The following is an 8,948-nucleotide window of genomic DNA, read 5'->3' on the forward strand; positions in this document are numbered from 1 at the left end:
ACTCTTGCCCAGTCAGATGGTTCAAATGGCTCCGAGCAGTATGGGACTTAACTTCTAAGATCATCAGTCCCATAGAACTTAGAACTACTTAAACCTAACCAACGTAAGGACATCATACATATCAATGCCCGAGGCAGGATTCGAACCTGCGACCGTAGCGGTCGCGCGGTACCAGACTGTAGTGCCTTTAACCGCTTGGCTATCTTGCCCAGTCATCGTAATCCTGCTGTGTTTTGGGCACTGATGTGTCTCGAAGGTTCTCTGTTAAATGCAGTTGTGTACAGCGTGTGTTTCTTTATTGAAGCCTTTGGGTAAACGGGCAGTGTAAATTATGCTGAATCTAGCGGGTTTTTTTTTTTTTTTTTGTCTGTTATAGTGCTCTCTGTGATTTGCCTAGCACATGGCATTACCTTGCAATGTCTGTGAAGACATTGTCAACTGGAAAAAGTGACGTAAAACGGCGCCTTTCATTGTGTATGAGGTGAGTGAAAGTTTGGAGGGCCATGTATCATTACCCATGGATAATAATACGCTACATTTCTTGTGAAGATTAGATTTTATTGCCGGCCGCGGTGGTCGTGCGGTTGTAGGCGCTGCAGTCCGGAAACGCGGGGCTGCTACGGTCGCAGGTTTGAATCCTGCCTCGGGCATGGATGTGTGTGATATCCTTAGTTTAGTTAGGTTTAAGTAGTTCTAAGTCCCAGGGGACTGATGACCTACGATGTGAAGTCCCGTAGTGTTCAAAGCCATTTGAACCATTAGACTTGACTGGTTATTGTACCAGTCAGCTACGCCAGTCTGTGTCTAAGAAATATTGGGTTATTCATAGATTCATACTCCCAGTTGTTCTTTGGCGTTCTCTCACAAGGAAAACTCCCCATCGCACCCCCTCAGATTTAGTGGTAAGATGGCTCAGTGGATAGCCCGTCAAAAAATGAACATGGATCAAGCATGGGAACAGAAAAAAATGAAATGAACTGTGAAAAAAAATAAAAAAAAGTAAAACAGTGAACGGTCCAAGCTTAAGAATTGCTATACTGAACGACTATCAACAGTCTCGGCAACGTGGTTAAGCGTCACGATGTTGGTCTCTGAAGCGGTCGAGCCGTGTTCAATGCCCTCTTATTCCAATTTCCTTTTTTTTTTATTCACTGTCATTCAAATGTTTACTCTCTTTCTGTTGTCTCAGCAGTTGCCATACTACACACTGGTTACAAAATGTGAGACACATGATAAGAATATCTTACCGTCGCAAGTAAACGTGATGAATAGCGAGAGCAGGCGAAATACCACATAGACGTCTCACAGAAATGAAAAAAAAAATAAATAAATAAACGGGTGTGAACCATGTTACAACAAAGGAACCCAAGAGCCAAAACTTCAGAAACGGAACACGTCTTCTAAAGCGTTAAAAACATATGTTTTGTCAGAGCACAGAGAAAATGTGTGATTGTGACACGTTGCGTTCATTTCGTGCAGCTTATGTGACAAACTACTACGTTTTCATCATTTCCTTTGGAGTGATCACGTTCATATTCATACGAATACCTAAATCTGGCACTGAGGCACATATCTTAGTCACCAGGCGGGCAAATTAGATGCGTCGGTAAGAGATTCCCATCATATGACGCACGTACTGTCACTAATGCAATGCATGACACACCACACCGGTGGAGGATTCGGTTGACTTGTGGCCTTGTCATCAAACATTTGCGGCCCCCATTCAAAAGCCACTTCCTTTCGACTGCTAATACAGTACCTGTGCAGAATCAACTGTCGTTATAGGTCCCTTCCTTACAACTCGTTGTTGCAAACGGACGTTACACCACAACACAGTCACTAACTTGAATATAGCAAAAACAAAAAAAAAGTGTCGTGAGGGAGGTTTGAATACGGCTGGCCTGCTTGACAGTCCACCACCCTGACCACTTAACCAAACGCCATTGCTATTCCCGATTACTTTATATTGCACTTCATATCCTTGGACAGTACCAAAAAATCTGAGTGGGTTGTGATGGGGAGTTTCCCTTGTCAGTAACATCACGCCTGGTATTGTGTGTCAAGTTGGCTGTTGCGCAGATGTGGCTGCCTGTTTAATGCTATGTTATTTGCTTTTAAATGTTTAGCTTGCTTCTTTCAGTGGTTAGTTACAGGCGTCCATGCCTAAAAAATATGCTTATTCATATACTCATATTCCCAATTGTTCTTGGACGTTCTCTTCACCGCGCGGGGTAGCCACGTGGTCTCAGGTGCCTTGTCACGGTCCGTGCGTCTGCCGCCGTCGGAGGTTCGAGTTCTCCCTCGGGTATTAGTGTGTGTGTTGTCCATAGCGTAAGTTAGTTTAAGTTAGATTAAGTAGTGTGTAGGCTTTTCAATATATAATCTAATTCTTTCTTTCACTTGCCAGTTACGGCCGGCGTTGGTTAAAGAATATTAAAAACTAAATTAAACTCCGTCCGAACAGACCTTGGAGGCCTAACGTTACTGACCGGCCGCCCTCATCCTAAGCCCACAGTTGTCACTGGATGCGGATATGGAGGGGCATGTGGTCAGCACGCCGCTCTCCCGGCCGTATGTCAGTTTACGAGACCAGAGCCGCTACTTCTCACTCAAGTAGCTCCTCAGTTTGCCTCACAGGGGCTGAGTGCACCCCGCTTGCCAACAGCGCTCGGCAGACCGGATGGTCACCCATCGAAGTGCTAGCCCAGCCCGACAGCACTTAACTTCGGTGATCTGACGGGAACTGGTATTACCACTGCGGCAAGGTCGTTGGCTAAAGAGTATTAGCTGGTAATTAATAACGGCTGGTTGTTTAAGGTTGAGTTACGTGCTCAAGATATTAGCCTAAGTGTTTAATTAGAGAGTCACGGCCGCTTACTTAATGCTATGAGCTTTGCTACGAACTGTTTCACTGGTCAGTCACCACTGTTTGAGATACAGAATTAAAAGAAAGTAATTTATAAAATTACGTCAAGTTACTATTGACGCGGCTCGTTGCAATAAGTGGGTTTTAACTCTTTTGAGAAAAGAGTAATTGACGAGAACTGATTGGAATCAAAAAACTTAATACAAACCATTTAACTGAACCTTTTTTTTTCTAACGTAAGAGCTCTAATTGTTGTGTTCTTTGGAATTAACTACCCTGATGCTTTGTTTTATAGGAAAGAAATGTTTTTAATAACAAATGACTTTTCCTGTATTGCTGAAGTGCCGATGTACGTACTTTGTGCTCTGGGTTTAAATCGAATTTTGAAAAGAGCTCAGTGGTTTTTCTCTCTGGGACCACTATATCCACATAAACCAGCTCCAAGGTCAAGTAGCAGCCATATCCCCCCACTCCCATCCCGCCTTTATCGTTCCTTACGGGGTGCGTTTCAAAAACAGAGGCCGCGCGGAGTAGCCGAGTGGTCTGGGGCGTCTTGTCACGGTCCGAGAAGCTTCCCCCGTCAGAAGTTAGAGTCCTCCCTCGGGCATGGGTCCCATAAGATCTTATCAGATCTTTTTTTTTTTTCAAAAACAGAAAACAAATGGTCCAGAGTTTCAGGCGCCACCATACAAGTCAGTTGCACCTTTCACGAACGTCAGAGCACGCTAGTTTCTGGAAATATACAGCAGAACTTTCTCTAGCATTATGCGCAGTATTCCTTATGGTGCATTTTTTCTTCTGGCGGCACATTACGTGAATGTTGACTGCTAACAATAGGCTAAATTTTATGCCGTGCAGCCATTAGAAAATACGACACCAGTCAGCAAAGCGCGACTGCGCAACGTCGATTTTACGGCGCCGCGTTTTTCACGCCGTCGCGGTGAAATGTCACAGGCGGTGTCCTCCGTGTCCACGTGGCACGGACTGGCGAGAGCCGGGCAGGTGAGCGGACGGGGATAATCCCTGCACGCTGTGTGCTGTTGGGATCCAGGCGAGCTACCGTGGTCAGCACTCGGGCAATGGCGTACGGCCGTGGTGGGAGGGGGAGGTGGTATTAATCAGGAGTCGGCGAGAGATGGGCCGGCCGGGGGATGAGCCAGAGCTGCTCTCGAAATTGCGGTGAAAGCCGAAGGCAGAGAGAGACAGAGTGAGCTGATTGCCATTAGTATCGGCTGGTAGCGAGTCAGACCTGTAGTCTGCGCATACCTCTGTTTCAGATGAAGAGAGAACGACACTGGCTAAGGATATAACAGCTCATTCCTTACAAAAATATGGTCTTCAGAATTTTTAAGGAAATTTCCACCATTTCTCTGTTAATTATTTATTTACTGTACACAATCATGATTTCGGCTTTTTAGCCATTCTCAAGTGCCGGTTGAAATGTTAAAATATACCTGGTCTGTCCGTGAAACATATTTAAGGTGTCATTGATCAGTTGTCGTATTACAGGATACGAGTACATGGCAACAAAGCGGAAATCAAGATTTTGTACAATAAATGAACACTTAACTGTCGATGGCGAGAATTTCTTTAAAAAAATTCTGTATGACCGTAGTCCCTCATGTAGGGAAGATCATAATAGAGTTCAGACTTGCTCTGTGTCATATATCATTAATAAAAAGAACGGAAAATGGGTACGACCTTTACCCTGCACGTTTCCAAATTCTTAATCCTACCTTTGGAACTGGAAAGTCTAAAACACCGCCGCTCAGCAGATCAAACTCAAAAAGGGAAGTCCTCTGATGACAAATGCTAAAAACATTAATCGATAACCGAAAATCTGTGTCCACATTGTGAAATATTTTTAAGAAGAGGTCACTTGTCTGTAAAATTCCAAGGTGGTATTGTGCGGCAACTGTATTGTTTCAATGACTGCAATACAGCCTCTCACCGGTGAACTGACAACAGAAAATGAAACTCTCTGTAGTTTAACTGATTTAATGATTATTTATATTCACCCTGCACTGACTCACACTAAAGCGACGTCATTCAAACATTGAGATGCTGCCGTGAGACAAATAACATTGAAGATTCGCTATGTAGTGATCACTTCCAGTCAACAGCGGCAACCTACAAATTATGGCTCGTTGGTAACCGAGGAGAACACATCAGAATTGTTTGCTGTCTGGTTGGAAGAGACTCAATGTGCTCTGCGCAGACAGTCAGCAACTGCTTCCACACTGTTTTCGAAACGTGCTTCCGACAAACCCCATAGAGTGGTGTGCAAAGAAGATGGGCATGGGAACATCTGGAGTGGAACAGGTCAATGTGTCGCTCTTTGTTTTTGCTGAAGAGTGCAAGACTTGTCTGACGCCTGAGGATCGTTATAGAACAGCATAGAGGGCCCCAGGTATGAATAAATTTTTAACACGTTTTTAATAGGTCGCTTTCTAATCTGTCTCTGCTTCAGTACAAATTTTTCGTACAGTCAGGCTTAGACATTGACGATAATGATTGAGGCAGCCATTGAAAGTATGGGATTCTATCTGAATTTGAATTGGTAAGTAAACCACAAACTTTGTGAGCAAATATTCCAACTGCCTTTATAAACTACCCCATGACCGAGCGAGGTGGCGCAGTGGTTAGACACTGGACTCGCATTCGGAAGGACGACGGTTCAATCCCGCGTCCGGCCATCCTGATTTAGATTTTCCGTGATTTCCCTAAATCAGTCCAGGCAAATGCCGGGATGGTTCCTCTGAAAGGGCATGGCCGACTTCCTTCCCCATCCTTCCCTAATCCGATGAGGCCGATGACCACGCTGTCTGGTCTCCTTCCCCAAACCACCCAACCCCCCACTACCCCATGAGCTAGTAACTTTAGATTTCACACATCTCTCGGACCTGGATGGAATGCTTTATTGTTGGTCTCTTTGATAGGGGTGAGGGGTGCAGATGGGAGTGAAAAAGGTTGATAACACCTGACATCTCGACTGCTCAGCAGAACCAGCATGTTGCGTAAGTACTAGCGGAGCGCATTCCAGGCAGTTTGCGAGCAGATGGCCACAGCTGAGCAGAGAGAAGATGGAGAGAGAGGGACGGATGAAAGAGTGAGTGCAGTGTATGTGACTCATGCATACATCGGCAAACTTGTGTGATTGGATTGGATTGGATTGTTTGGGGGAAGAGATCAAACAGCGAGGTCATCGGTCTCATCGGATTAGGGAAGGACGAGGAAGGAAGTCGGCCGTGCCCTTTCACAGGAACCATCCCGGACTTTGCCTGGAGTGATTTAGGGAAATCATGGAAAACCTAAATCAGGATGGCCGGACGCGGGATTGAACCGTCGTCCTCCCGAATGCGAGTCCAATGTGCTAACCACTGCGCCACCTCGTTCGGTGAACTCGTGGAAAGAAAGGTAACGTATACATATAAAACAAAAATAAAATTTTAATACAGCACGTTTTTAAATAGGACTAAAAAGCATAACGTAGCTCTTATCACTGTACAGATTCCTAACCCTATACAGACAGTCCTAAATGTCTGTGCTTGTGAAATTTTAATAACTACTACAGTACTCGTGAGTTTAATAATGAAAAACATTGATAAGCGTCGGCTGTAATCACCCATCTTTCATAAGTTCCATTTATTTACAAATCGACTGCTGGCATGCACTTACGCTTTTGTATCAGTAATACATTGAGCGATTTCCGCATTAACTCTGCTACGATGGCTACACTTAGGGCTGTGATCTTAGGAGAAAGTTTTAGTTCAACCAATGAAACTGACGGTGTGGTCGCCTCATGGGGCAGGCTACCTTTTTCGAAATGAGAAAATGGCAGTTGGAGAGTAACAGACAGTCGGAGTGGTTACGAGTAGGCACACAGTGCAGGCCAGGAAATGGTCACTAGAAGCTGTGTGTGACGATCAGACAGCTGATGTAGTCTATTTTGCACTTCTGTGGATAGAAAGCACGACACTGGTATGAAGTGGTGATATACTGATTCACTGAAAGGGGGAGACAGAGCTGCGCGTGAGTGCAGTAATAAGTTCGTATTGAGGACATAAGAACAAGAAGCACATACCGCTGCTCTCTATTTCCCTGTATAGCAACACAAGGTAAAGAGAACTTCTCTTCGACTTGGCGTGTTACATTGGAACAAGGTGGATGTTCAGGTCTTCTGGTGGATTGTGTAGCAAATTGGCTTCACGGCTACGATCTTCATGTGGCAGATTTTGGTCTATTTATGAACTTAATTTAACTCATGATCGCCTGTAGTAGGGTGGTACTTTATTTACCTGATAGTTCTACGATTTTTCGTACCATTTTCAAACTTGTAATAAGGGTTCGATCTCTTTATGACTTTGATGAGGGTAGCAGGTGGTTGTGCAACGATCAGTTGGACTGTGTAAATCTTCTGTGAATTCTGAATTACGTCGCCAAAGTTAGTGCAAATCTCATATCTTTATTTCAGATTAGAAAATTACGAAAATTTGATTAACTGAAGCATCAATTTTATCACATAGTAGAAGAGAGCAAGCATGATGTATAACCCAATACCTACGTGAGTTTTCTTAAACTAAATATTCTCGTAGCTACGTGCCTTTTTCACTCAAAAAACCATTTCTATTCGTTGTAGAAGCTCACAAAGAGCAAATTTTTGAATTAGTAAATTATTTTGAGTTCAAAGAAGGTATGTCACTTTGAGATCTTCAAGATGGCAGCTACTCAACATTTTATTTACCTGTTCTGTGGTGCTCTGGAGTTGCGATGGCATTTCAATGAAACACAATTTTATACACAAAAGGATGACTATGAGTTTTTCTTGGTAATCTAGGAGATGTTAAACGGAGCAAACTGTTCCGTTGTGCTTTATAACTGTGGGTGTCTGTAGAACTACACACGAGAATTGTCAGATTGCTTTTTGTTAATTTGAGTATTACTAATTTTTGATGGAATTTTCATACAGATCTTCATTCGAACAAGCCTCGAAAGGCCAAGCAGTACCGACTGACCGCCGCGTCTTCCTCAGCTAGAAGATCTGACTGTATGCGGATATGGAGGGGCATGTGGTCTGCACTCCGACCAGTATTAGTTTTCGCGCTGTGTGCCGCTAATTCTCAATCGAATTGCTCCTCAATTTGTCTCATAAGGGCTGAGTGCACCCCGCTTGCCAGCAGCACTCGGCAGGCACGAACAGTCACCCAGTTAAGGGGAGGTTTACTATCTTTTGGTTCAAAAAATCAATTTTTTTTAAATTGCATTTTTGGATCCATAAAATTGTGTAGAATCCACCCCTGAAACGGTATTTCCGAATACGGAACTAAAATGTTTGTTACTCGCGGTTGAGCAAAAAAATACACGTGCCTGAAATCGGCCTTTTTCGCGCACTAGGGTTTTTGCTTTCGGAGGACGAGTTATTGTACCGGTTCTTGGGAGGAAACGCACAAAATTCAAATGAAAGATTGAACACGTGTGTTTGGAAGTCAGCCCCCAGGCATTTGCGTTCTGGTGCGAAAACTGCGGAGATTGCTACTTTCCTGGCAGTGAGCAGCATCAACGAAGGGTATTGAGCAATTCTGAAGACCATGACAACGATGAACGTCGCCCTGGGGCTCTATTCGACGCAGTTCGCCACGCATTCGGACGACCACCGGATTCAGGCGGCCGAAAACCGCTTGTCACCGGCTGTACGAGCGGTTCTGGAGCAACACCGGATGGCCCAAAACGAGCAGAATGCCCTCTATGAGGAAGAGGAAGGACTAGTTTATGGACCCGGAATAGCCGATTGAACGTACGTTGGATAATATTGCATTTATATGTAGTCAAAACTTCAAACGCGTTTTTCTGGAAATGACGTCTTTTTTATCACGTGGTATGGTAACTTCAAATCTACTGAACCGATTGGCATGATTATTTGTTTCCGACAAAGCTAACTAAATTGTCTAGGAGTCGTATCACTTTTATTACGATCCATCAACTATAAATATTTTTACTTGGCCGACGAAGTCGAAAAATCGAAGAAAAAACCCTTTTTTTTTCAAATGGCCGCCGTTTTGTTTCCTATGTTCCCAATAACCTA

The 8,948-nt window shown here is 44.0% G+C and overlaps 1 pseudogene; it reads right to left on the reverse strand.

Moving 5' to 3' along the window:
* Nucleotides 1–2,656: 2,656 nt before the first annotated feature.
* LOC126459197 (5S ribosomal RNA) lies at nt 2,657–2,774 on the reverse strand (annotated as a pseudogene).
* Between the last annotated feature and the right edge of the window lie 6,174 nt (nt 2,775–8,948).

This window comes from Schistocerca serialis, chromosome 2 (assembly GCF_023864345.2).
Source record: "Schistocerca serialis cubense isolate TAMUIC-IGC-003099 chromosome 2, iqSchSeri2.2, whole genome shotgun sequence".
NCBI classification, from domain to species: domain Eukaryota; kingdom Metazoa; phylum Arthropoda; class Insecta; order Orthoptera; family Acrididae; genus Schistocerca; species Schistocerca serialis.